Source organism: Amphiprion ocellaris, chromosome 16 (genome assembly GCF_022539595.1).
Source record: "Amphiprion ocellaris isolate individual 3 ecotype Okinawa chromosome 16, ASM2253959v1, whole genome shotgun sequence".
NCBI lineage: Eukaryota > Metazoa > Chordata > Actinopteri > Pomacentridae > Amphiprion > Amphiprion ocellaris.
The window spans coordinates 19,647,964-19,660,668 of NC_072781.1; the positions used below are offsets into that span (position 1 = coordinate 19,647,964).

Consider the following 12,705-nt stretch of genomic DNA (forward strand, 5'->3'; position numbering starts at 1 on the left):
TTCCCCGTTGCCATGAATCGGCGCTCCATTGATACTGGCTTTTCAGAGTTGTGGTGCACGCGCTTAACTCCGGGTGAAACTACTCCGAGTTGATCAAACCAACTCAAATCAGCCGTTGTGAAACCGAAAACTCAGAGTTTTCTATCTCAGAGTAGATCAACTCAGAGTTCAGGGTTAAACTCAGAGTTTGTTGAACCTGCTTCGTGAAACGGACCCCAGAGCCATGTTGTCAGCATATTTAAAAAGAGTCATTCCTTCACTGTTACAGGAGATGCTGTTGGTGTACACAAAGAAGAGAATGAGGGATAAAACACAACCTTGAGGGACGCCTGTGTTTAAAATCAACTTGCTGGATTTAAAACCTTTTCAATTTCATTGTACCCTGCACAGATTCAAGACACCCTGTGCCAGATGCAGCAAAGCAGCCCCAGAACATAACAGAGCCTCCTCCATGTTCCACAATAGGGACAGTGTTCTTTTCTTGATATGCTTCATTTTTGCGTCTGTGAACATAGAGCTGATGTGCCTTGCCGAAAAGTTCCAGTTTTGTCTCGTCTGTCCATAGGACATTCTCTCAGAAGCTTTGGGGCTTGTCAACATGCAGTTTGGCAAATTCCAGTCTGGCTTTTTTATGATTTGTTTTCAACAATGGTGTCCTCCTTGGTCGTCTCACATGAAGTCCACTTTGGCAAACAACGACGGATGGTGCGATCTGACACTGATGCACTTTGACCTTGGAGTTCACCTTTAATGTCTTTAGAGGTTGTTCTGAGCTCTGTTGTTACCATTCGTATTATCCGTCTCTTCAATTTGTCATCAATTTTCCTCCTGCGGCCACGTCCAGGGAGGTTGGCTACAGTCCCATGGATCTTAAATTTCTGAATAATATGTGCAACTGTAATCACAGGAACATCAAGCTGTCTTATAGTCTTTACCTTTAACATGCTTGTCTATAATTTTCTTTCTAATTCTCCCGAGACAACTCTCTCTTTCACTTCCTCTGGTCCATGTTTAGTGTGGTACACACCATGTCACCAAACAGCATAGTGACTACTTGTAACCCTATAAATAGGCTGACTGACTGATTACAAGTTTGTAGACAGCTGTGATGCTAATTAGAGGACACACCTTGATTGAACATGTCCCTATGGTCACATTATTTTCAGTCTTTTCTAGGGGTACCATCATTTTTGTCCAGGCCTGTTTCATGAGTTTATTTTTTTAAATAATTCTGTTGAACCACGGTTCAAAAGCAATGTCTGATTTTCATTGGTTAATTTTCATAGAATTTTATTTATTATTACTTTTGTCAGATTCAAATTTTTTCTGTGATCATTGTGGGTCCCATCCTGGTCCCAGAGCTGGATGCTTCAGATGTGTGGCTGTGTTTTATGGTCCTTGTGTCCCACCCCCCACCTCTCTATCTCTACCTCTACACCTCTATCTCTACCCCTCTACCTCGTCCCCTCTACCTCTATCCCTCTATCTGTATCCCTCTATCTCTACCTCTACCCCTCCATCTCTATCCCTCTCCCTCTTCCCCTCTACCTCCATCCCTCTATCTCTACCTCTCTACCTCTTCTGTCCCTCTCAACCTGCCCGGCCAGCAGGCAGATGGGTCCCCCCACATTAGAGCTGGGTTCTGCTCGAGGTTTTTTTCCCTGTTAAAAGGGTGTTTTCCTTGCCACTGTCGCCTTTTGGCTTGCTCTGGGGGTCAGGCATATGGGTTCTGTAAAGCGTCTCGAGACAATTTGACTGTAATTGGCGCTATATAAATAAAATTGAATTGAAATTGAATTGTGGGTTTTTCTTTCATTAACCGAGGGGTACCAACAATTTTATCCACGTGTGTACATCAATGACCTAGCCAAAGCAGCCGGCAGTTCCGTGATCCACCTGTATGCCGACGACACCATCTTGTATTCATCTGGCCCTTCTCTCCATCTAGCAGCATCCACCCTTCAACTCAGCCTCACCTCTGTAGAGCAGCATTTTCGTAATCTCCACCTCAGCCTTAACCCCAGTAAGACTGAATGCATGCTGTTTGAGTTAAAATATGATGTCTCCTTCAACTGTGTCGTTATTGGGATACATCATCTCCAGAGGGGAGGTATGAATAGACACTGCCAAGCTGTCAGCAGTCCAGGAGTGGCCCCAACTGGAGAACCAGAAACAGCTCCAACAATTCCTTGGTTAGCCAGTTTCTACAGGACGTTTATTCATGACTACAGGAAGATTGTTGCCCTACTGACTGCCCTGACCTCCACTTCTTCGACCTTCTGCTGGACACCCGAGGCCACTAGTGCCTTCCAGGACCTAAAGCATTGCTTTGTCTCCACCCTGATCCCGTTCAGTCAGACCCCAGCCACCAGTTCATCATAGAAGTGGATGAACCCCAGCTGATAACAAGTGCCATCCCTGCACCTTCTCCTCGAGGTGATTATCTCCCGCAGACTGGAACTATGACACTGGCAACTGCAAGCTGCTCACGGTCAAACTCTCCCTGGAGTAGTGGAGACGTTGGTGTGGACAGACCACAAGAACCTGGAGTATATCCAAACCACCAAGAGGTTCAACTTCGGTCAGGCTCGATGGACCATGTTTTTGGATGTTTCAGGTTCACCCTCACCTATCGTCCTGGCTCCCATAACATTAAGCCTGATGCTCCGTCAAGACAGTTTTCCATTGAAATCTCCCCTGGAGAACCTGAGGCCATACTGACCAAGATCTATGCCGTTGCATTCCTCACCTAGGAAATAGAGGCCCCAAGTTCACCAGCATAGCCTCTCCAGCCAGACCCAGGTAAGGGGCTTCCTAACACTGTGTCTGTGCCTGAATCTGTCCATCCACAAGTCTTCCAGTGGGCCCACTCTAAACTGACCTGCCATCCTGGGTGCCCTTTTTTTTTTTTTTTTAAAAGTCATTTTCTTGGCCTTTATTGATAGGTGCAGTGGAGACGGACAGGAAAGGAGGGAGAAGAGTTGAGGGAAGACATGAAACAAAGGGCTGTGGGCAGGAATCGAACCCAGGCCGCTGCGTCGGGGACCAGCCCCTGTACATGGGTCGCCCGCTTAACCCGTTGAGCTATCCGGGCACCCATCCTGGGTGTCCTTTGACAGAAGTTCACATACCCGGAAATTCATAGGTGCCTGCTCCGTCTGTGCCCTTAGTAAGACCTCCAATCAGAGAAAGAAAGACCGTTTTTTTTTAATTAAAAAAAACAAAAAACAAAAAACAGAATAGTCTGTTGAATGAACAGAACTAATGTCTCCTGTTTCTTTTTTCCTATACAAAACATGATAACATTTGTCACCAGTGCTCATCCTTGAGGCCTGTGTTGTAGCACCTACACACTGAGTGCTGAATATATTTCTGATGTCACTTCCCCTTTCTTTACATGGTGTCATTATGTTAGTGCAGAACATGTGTTATGTGTGCTGTGCAGTGCATGCAAAAGAGGAGAGGGAATAAATCATCCAAAATAATACAAGATCGTTCTGTGTTGGAAAAAAAAAACACACAATGCTGAGTTTCCTACACTCACTTCCTCTGTCCCTCTTTTTCTATAGCCCCTTTCAAATGTAGGGCATGGAATATTGCTTGATTCATCTATTCGTTAGAGTGCCGGCATTCTGTCATTCAGACCTTTTCACACATTACCCATAAACATTATCCATTAATGTTCCTCGCTGCTGCATTCACTCAGCCCACACACACTGCAGAAGAGGTTGGTGTCTGTTTTCATTGCAGTAAAGTATTAATATCATAGACATTTCATTTCGTTGTGTAATAGGTTTGAAATTGTAGAGCAAAGTGTGAATAAGGTGTGTTATTTTAGCGCAAACTGTGTTATTAAGCGTCTGAGATTTTTTTAGACAAATATTGCTTCTTTAAATCACGTTCCACAATTTAAAGTAATGCTGGTTCTATGTGTCTGTCCGTTAATGTGACGGTTCAGTACAGAATTGTGCTGTGTTGAAAGTTATACAGAAATGTTACTAGGTCCGACCTAGCAAGATTGCCGGGGCGACTTTCACAAATAAGCGACCAGGATGCACGTTCCATTTAGTTGCTGTCACATTCATGAAACAGAGCGTGTGTGTGAAAGGGGTTTATCTCTATTGGCTTGCACTTCTCCTCAGGGCCAGCCTTTTGAACCTTTCAGCCCAGTTCAAGGGAACAAAAGCAAACAAATCACATTGTCCTTTCAGGATTCTTGCCTTGTTCACTGCCTTTCATGATTTCTTCTTTAGGCACCTCTCCGCCTGTCCTTATTCATAGTCCCCAAGAAAGTTAGTGGTTCCTCACATCCCAGTTTGACAAGTCAGAAGGATACACACTAATCCCCTTAATCCGGCCTTTCTCCTGCATGCAGCCACAGGGAGAGCAGGACCACAGAGAGTAATCCTGTCGGAGAAACAATAGGATTAAGGGCCTAGCTCTGTGAGTGACAGTCAGGTATCCATTGACTGATCTGCATAGCAGGATCCCGGGCCACTCTCTCTTCAGTGTGACTTTATTTTTCTTTGGTGGGCCTGAAAGTGTTTGGGGGTGAGGTAGAAGTTGTGACAGAAGGGAGGATATTTCTTTGAGAGGCCGTTGGAGGTCTGACAGGACTGCGGTCTGATAAGAACCAGAGACCATGGAGGGACTGACGTGACCCGGGTAAGACTGGCAACAACAAGCAAGACAGATGTATTACTTTTATACACATTCATTTGATCCACTGTTAATTCGCAACTTACAGTTTTTCTCAATTGATAAGACACTAAATTCCATTCACTGCACACAGCCACCAACTGACTGCACACATTTCTCTAAAACAGGACTCTGCTGTCTAAATTTTGGACACTATTCATGGTTTGCACACAGTTTCCAAAACGCTTGCACTCTTTTTGCAAAAGACTGAACACATTTTTTGCTGATCTGAACACACTTTTTCACTCATAGCACACATTTTTCAAAAAGTGAAAACTAGGAAGCAGAATGTCACAATTAAGACACAACAGGTCAAAACTGAAAACACTTTTACCAATGAACTGCACACTATAAAACCTGCTGGGAAACAGCATTAGCTGTTCAGAATGCAAGCTGTTGTTGTGGTCAGCAGATGGTAAAGATGGTGCATAAAGTAAATGGTTTCAGGTTTATTGTGGTTTACTTTACATGGTATGTAAATGTTGTTTGTCACTTCAGTGACATGTCTATACTGGAACAATACAAACAGTCAGAAATGTTCTGAGAATACTGTAAAAATATAATTCATAATTCTGGTTCACAAGTGCTAGTATAATTACAGAAAGTGTACATGACTGACTTTTTTCTGTGTTTTGTGTGTGTTTGTTCCAGAGAGTTTTTCAGTTGGATTTTGATGATACACATGAATACATCTGGAACAATGTTAGTTTTCATAGGGGACTATTGATTTGGGAATGTTTCAATATGAACCTTGAGTTATTGTGGTTTTTCTGCCGCCATATTCTCCCTTTCTGAATCCTATAGAAGAATTCTTCTCTACGTGGAGGTGGAAGGTGAATCTGCGGCAGCCATACTTTGGGAAAATGTCTTGCAATCAGTGGTCTTGGCATGTGGTGATGTTTCTGTTGATGCATGTCAGGGCTGGATCAGACACACTAGGTCTTTCTTTCCATGTTGCCTGGCCAGAGAAATCATAGCTTGTGATGCTGATGAGGTCCTATGGCCTGACCAGGCTGAAAGAATTGATGCAGACATGGTGTAAATATCTGCATACTGTACTGTGTACAATACAGTGCTGTATTTTTTGTCTAACATTATTTTTATTTTGTATTGTACATTCAAGCACTGCAATGGCCTCTGATTCATTTATAGGATGCATTTGTGTTTAAGTTATCATTTTTGAGGACTGTATCATTTTTTTACACTTCATGTGAAAACACAGTGAGAGAAGAGTGTTTTGTATTTAGCAGTGCAGTGTCCTAGTTTAGCTTCGTGTGTCTTAATTTTGAAAACAAAGTTCAGATTTTGACAATAAAGTGCGCTTTTGACACAAGTGTGCAGTGCTTTGTGAATTGTGTTCAAATAAAGAAAATACTGTGCAGTGTGTTGGAAAATGTGTGCTATTTTTCAGTAACAGTGTCTTATCAATTGAGAAAAACTGTAATAAACACATAAACATATAGCTTCATTTAAAAAAAAATCTCAGTACTTTCCTACAACTGGATGAGGAAATATTATTCAAACTGGATAAACTGTTGAATTTACTAGGGGAATACTTTCAAAGTTGGATTAATACTCCACTCCTCTTACTTACTTAACACAAAAATTGAATTCATTAAATAAACAAATAAAACCAATCAGGTATTCTTGTCTTGCTAGACATTTCATGTGCAAGCACATGTAGGTTTCTGGTTTTGAAAAAATCAAATATAATTTCACAAGCAATTATAACATTTCAGATGTAGGGTGTGATATTTCATCTGTTTAACTGGGAATTGCATGTATGCTTTCTTACTACAACAGCAATATGTCGTATGAGATAAGCACACACACACACACACACACACACACACAAAACAGAAAAAACATGTCAAGGAAAAGAATGTATTCCTGACTGTATTTTAAACGGCAAAGCCTCTACTGCTACCATCAACTTGTGACTTTCACTTTATGCACACCAGATGGCCCCATTGGTATAATTTTGAGAGTCCCTCTGTAGCGAAATCGAATTTCCTCATTTCAGCGAGGCAAACTGCTCTTTGCATAAAGATTTTTACAATCAGTCCATAACATATGTAAACCTTAAGCAGTGAGATACTTTTAATATTCAGCCCCGTGCCGCTGCCACGGCCAGGAGTCAGTTCCAGGACATAGAACTGAAGGAAACAAGTTTGACATCCAGTGAAAAGAACTTGGCCAAAAAAACAGTGACTGATTCTTCATAACTCTTCATGGTACAGTGATCGTCTTGTTAACGGCAAGGGGTAAATTTCAGCTCAGCCATTGTATTAAAGGGAATCAGTCACAGTTTGGTAGATTCCATGTGTAACACGTGGAAACAACTGCTGTCCAAGGTTTACAGTTTTTCTCAATTGATAAGACACTAAATTCCATTCACTGCACACAGCCACCAACTGACTGCACACATTTCTCAAAAGCTGGACACTGCTGTCTAAATTTTGGACACTATTCATGGTTTGCCCACAGTTCCCAAAACACTTGCAGTCTTTTTGCAAAAGACTGAACACGTTTTTTGCTGATTTGAACACACTTGTTCACTCATAGCACACATTTTTCAAAAAGTGAACACTAGGAAGCAGAATGTCACAATTAAGACACAACAGGTCAAAACTGAAAACACTTTTACCAATGAACTGCACACTATAAAACCTGCTGGGAAACAGCATTAGCTGTTCAGAATGCAAGCTGTTGTTGTGGTCAGCAGATGGTAAAGATGGTGCGTAAAGTAAATAGTTTCAGGTTTATTGTGGTTTACTTTACATGGTATGTAAATGTTGTTTGTCACTTCAGTGACATGTCTATACTGGAACAACACAAGCAGTCAGAAATGCTCTGAGAATACTGTAAAAATCTAATGCATAATTCTGGTTCACAAGTGCTAGCAAAATTACAGAAAGTGTACATGACTGACTTTTTTCTGTGTTTTGTGTGTTTGTTCCAGAGAGTTTTTCAGTTGGATTCTGATGATACACATCTGAGACATTAGTTTTCATAGAGGGAGAGACTATTGATTTGGGAATGGTTTGCGTTCCCAGTGGTTTGGGAATGGTTCGATATGAACCTCGAGTTTTTGTGGTTTTTCTGCCACCATATTCTCCCTTTCTGAATCCTATAGAAGAATTCTTCTGTACATGGAAGTGAAAGGTATATGAGCAGCAGCCATACTTTGGGAAAATCTCTTGCAATCAATGATCTTGGCATGTGGTGATGTTTCTGTTGATGCATGTCAGGCTGGATCAGACACACCAGGGGTCCGTTTCACGAAGCAGGTTCAACAAACTCTGAGTTTAACCCTGAACTCTGAGTTGATCTACTCTGAGATAGAAAACTCTGAGTTTTCGGTTTCACAATGGCTGATTTGAGTTGGTTAAATCAACTCAGAGTAGTTTCACCCGGAGTTAAGCGCGTGCACCACAACTCTGAAAAGCCAGTATCAATGGAGTGCCGATTCGACGAGTCACCATGGCAACGGGGAAGCGGAGGACTACACCGTTTGAATTGGAAATCTTAATGCGCTTATATAGCGAGTTTGAACACGTTTTTAGAAAGAAGTGCAGCACCTGCAGCTGCAAAAGAGAGGGAGACGCCGTGGGAGAACATTGCTGCCCGGGTCAATGCGTAAGTTTAAATCACGATAATATTACAGGGGAAGACTAATAAGTTATTTCATTTAGGTGCAATCCCGCGGGGGTGAAGCGCACGTGGCAGCAGCTGAAGATGAAATATAAGAACATTGTTCAAACAGGTAAGAAGTCAGCATAATCTCATGGAGCTACCTCATTTTGATCATGTTTTACATTGTAAAGTAGCCTAAATATTAGGTGGCTATTTGTCTGTGTAGTGGTTTTACCCTGCACATAGCCTAAATGTCTGCATCCATATCATGTTCTGTTAAACATCCATCCATTATCTATACACCGCTTAATCCTCACTAGGGTCGCGGGGGGGGGGGGGCTGCAGCCTATCCCAGCTGACTCGGGCGAAGGCAGGGGACACCCTAGACAGGTCGCCAGTCTGTCGCAGGGCCACATACAAAGACAAACAAGCACTCTCACATTCACACCTACGGGCAATTTAGAGTAATCAATTAACCTCAGCATATTTTTGGACTGTGGGAGGAAGCCGGAGTACCCGGAGAGAACCCACGCATGCACAGGGAGAACATGCAAACTCCATGCAGAAAGATCCCGGGAAAGCCGGGACGCGAACCAGGGACCTTCTTGCTGCAAGGCGAAAGTGCTAACCACTACGCCACTGTGCAGCCCGTTCTGTTAAACAATTAAGCCTATTTAAACTAACAGACTTCTACTCAGCCAACAGAAAGAAAGGAGATGCCTGTAAAAAGGGAGGTGGCCCAGCAGCACCACCTGTAACGGAGGCAGAGGAGCTGGTCCTAAGCCAGAATTTGGGAAGGCCAGTGGCTGAGGGAATCCCTGGAGGGAGCTCATCCTCTGAGACCACATCCCAAGACACAACTGTGTGTGTGTGTGTGTGTAGCCCATGTATATGTATATATGGAATGTTTTCAAGCATATTCATACAAATATTTATTTCTCTTTTGGGTCTTTTTTTCTTTTGGCCCAACAGATTCTGATGGTACTATCTGCCTGGTGGAGCCCCTTCATGCCACAACAGACCTTATAACTGTAAGTAGGCAGTACTCCAGAGATTTTGCCAAATGGTAGTTTAAGTCCACTGAAACATATCACTCATCTAGGATGAAGAGGATGAAACTGTGTCTGCTGCCTTTACAGAGGGGGATCCAGAAAGGCATACAGAGGTATGTTAGTGATAGTTCTCTTCCCATTCACATTTCTGAACATTCTGGTGGAATATAGAGTGTGACATTTAGCCTACACTGAAGTATTGCACATTCTCATCCTTAACAGAGCATGGCTGGACAGCAGCAGGATGCTTCCTCAACTTCCACTGCACAGATTGACACAGTGAGATGGATGTTCAGTAAACACCAGACGTTCATTCTGTGGAATTCATGTGCAACTGTATAATTTAATGTCCTTTATGTATTCCCAGTTACCAGTAAAACAAATATACAAAATCCACTTGCTGAGAAAAATACAAAAAACAGATAAAGAAATGCAGTACTTGGACCACCAGATTAAGAAGGCAGATCTGGAAATTGAAATACTGGAGCACAAGTTAGAGGTGGATGCAGGTCACAGGTGAATTATGTTAACTACTGGAACATTAACTAAACTAGCTCTTTTATTTGTAGGAAATAAAGAAGACCAAATGAAATGTATGTCATGTGTTTATTTCACTGCTGTGGTGGTGATGATGGAGACTTAAACTCTAAAGTGATTATTGCATATGGTGTCTCTGACTGCTCTGCTGTCCTGGATAGCTGGCAGGTGGATGAGGTCATCATCTGGGTCTTCAGTTTGTAGGGCAGAGTGTTGCTCTACTCTAATAGTGGTAATATTATGAAGAACAACACATGCCACAATAATATCACAGGCCTCTCAGGAGTCACCCTGAGGTGATGTAGACACTGGAAACAGGCTTTCAGCAGGTCTATGGTCATCTCCACCTGGGCTCTCATCCTGCAATGAGCCCAGTTGAAGTTCTGTTGGGGGCCTGGTTCAGGGTATGGGGTCATCAGCCTGGGTTGGCATGGTAACCCCTGTCACCCAGCAGAAGGCCATCAAACTCTCCTGTAATGTATAGTGGATACATTAGAGTATATTAAAGGAGGGAGACAAGTGAATTATATTGTTAAAATCTTTAGGCTGCTTCCCACGTTGCAGTCTGTTGCTCAGGTTAGACTCTTGATAAACCCTCCAGTCATGAACAGACCCAGGCCACTACATTAGAAATGATGCATGCAACATCACATATGATCTTGACAGTGCAGAGAATGACAGATGTTGAACTATGATGCAGTCTTTAACATTTTGAAACCGTAGTCAATCTACCTCTAAGCTACCTGCACATTTATGCTGTGAATGGACTTCCTATTCACATAATCAGCTTCATTATATTTGGGAGCTTTGATGGGGATGTGTGTTCCATCAATGCAGCCAATCACACTGAGAAATCCTAAAAGAAATTAAATTTACTAATCACAGTCTGAGGTTGCAGCACAATGTCATTAACTGGATATGATTTAAAATTAATTTAACAGATCTCTACATCATTCACCTGCAATCCTGTGGAACTCCTCCTTGATGGCTCTGACAGGTTTATGTCCAGGGAAAACCACAAAGATGGTAAAAGTCGTTTCAGATCCAGAAACACTTTTCTGACCGTCCTGCATACAGTTGCTTTACTGAAGTGCTCTGCATCTCCGACATTATATAAAAAACTCCCATTTGCAAAGAACCGCAGCACAACACACAATATCTGCTGGGATGTGAGAGCATGACTGCAGTTGGTAATGTTGTAAATGTAAGGACGGATTAGGTTGTGTATGTAGGTTATGGATTGTGAGGTGAAACGGTACCGTTCAAAAAGATAACTGTCCGGAAATGCCAAAACATCTATGCGCGGTCTGATAACAATCTCCCGACGAATATTTAATTCTCTGTACAGTAATGCTGCTCCTTCATCCACTGGATCGTTCATAAAAGGACGTCATTTTACCCCCTTTTCGACCGGGGTGGAGCCCGTTCGGAGTTGGAGCCGGCGCCCGACTTGGCGCCGGTTTTTTGTGTTTCGACCACTGCAGCTGCGGCTCCGGGCTCCAAAAACTGGGGCCGTTTCGGGCACCAACTCGTTGCTGGGCCAGAGGTGGCCAGAGTTGAGAGCCGAGCACGTCACGGGCAGAGGGCGGGGTGACATCTAAAAACATCTAAAAAGATAAACATAGATATGATCATCAACTTATTGCGCGTGTTTAACCGCTAAGTAATCAATGCAAGCGTAGTCGAAGCTAAGTAGCTAAGCTAACGCTAGCACGTTTACTGTTAAGTATCCAAACGTCTTTGATAATTACCTTTCTTCTCAAACGTGATCGCCGGGCATTGGAACGGCGACGCCGATGAGTAACCCCTAACAGAAGGTTTTGCTGTTCAGCGATGGCGAGACACACTAGCAAAGCCATGTACACCACTCCAATGAAGTCCTCAATTGTTGTTGTGTGGGTTTCTGTACGGCGTGAACGCTGTTGAACGGCTACGTACGCAGTATGTACACACGTTTTGTGGTGGCGCAATGACGCAGCTCCAACTTTGCTCCTTGAGTGGAAACACAAACCCGTTCTGGGGCGGCACGAGATTTGAACCAAAAAAGCACTGGCTCTCAACTTTGAACCAACCTAGCACCTGGTGCTCTTTGGTCGAAAAGGGGCTTTTGACACACGGCAGAACTAGACTTCGCCAAAACTCGCCAGCTGACTGAATGAATGAGGAGATGAAATGGCGTGTGTGGCTGAAAGAGGGCGGAGACTGAGAGAAACTCGAGGCTTACTGAGAAAAACCTGGTCCCGACCAGGTTAGAGTCAGAGAGTCTGTTACTATGGTAACTGACCGAGAGTTTAAGTTACCCCTTTTTGTGAAACAGGCTAGAGTTACCCCTCTGTCTCTGGTTTGAGTTACCTCCCTTTGTGAAACGGAAAACTCTGAGTTTCCCTCATTTCAGGGTTAACAAACTCAGAGTTTTCACTAAACCTGCTTCGTGAAACGGACCCCAGGTCTTTCTTTCCAGAGAAAACATAGCTTGTGATGTTGATGAGGTCCTGTGGTCTGACCAGGCTGAAAGAATTGATGCAGACGTGGTGTAAATATCTGCATACTGTACTGTGTACAATACAGTTCTGTATTTTTTGTCTAACATTATTTTTATTTTATAATGTACAGTCAAACACTGCAATGGCCCCTTCTGATTCATTTATAGGATGCATTTGTGTTTAAGTTGTCATTTTTGAGGACTGTACATTTTTTTACACTTCATGTGAGAGAGGAGTGTTTTGTATTTAGCAGTGCAGTGTCCTAGTTTTGCTTCATGTCTTAATTTTGAAATCAAAGT

At 42.9% G+C, this 12,705-nt stretch overlaps 2 long non-coding RNA genes across 4 annotated transcripts; one reads left to right on the forward strand and one right to left on the reverse strand.

Annotated features, from left to right (window-relative positions):
• Positions 1-4,488: 4,488 nt before the first annotated feature.
• LOC129350796 (uncharacterized) lies at positions 4,489-9,748 on the forward strand. Of its 2 annotated transcripts, XR_008604313.1 has the most exons (6): positions 4,489-4,665; positions 8,394-8,464; positions 9,033-9,196; positions 9,307-9,365; positions 9,437-9,499; positions 9,609-9,748. It is a non-coding gene; the product is annotated as an uncharacterized LOC129350796 (long non-coding RNA). The 2 variants fall into 2 exon arrangements; XR_008604314.1 differs by lacking the exon at positions 9,033-9,196.
• LOC129350797 (uncharacterized) lies at positions 9,710-12,364 on the reverse strand. Of its 2 annotated transcripts, none has more exons than XR_008604316.1 (2): positions 11,675-12,364; positions 9,710-11,520 (listed from the first exon to the last, which is right to left on the reverse strand). It is a non-coding gene; the product is annotated as an uncharacterized LOC129350797 (long non-coding RNA). The 2 variants fall into 2 exon arrangements; XR_008604315.1 differs by having other exon boundaries at positions 9,710-11,530.
• Positions 12,365-12,705: the final 341 nt, after the last annotated feature.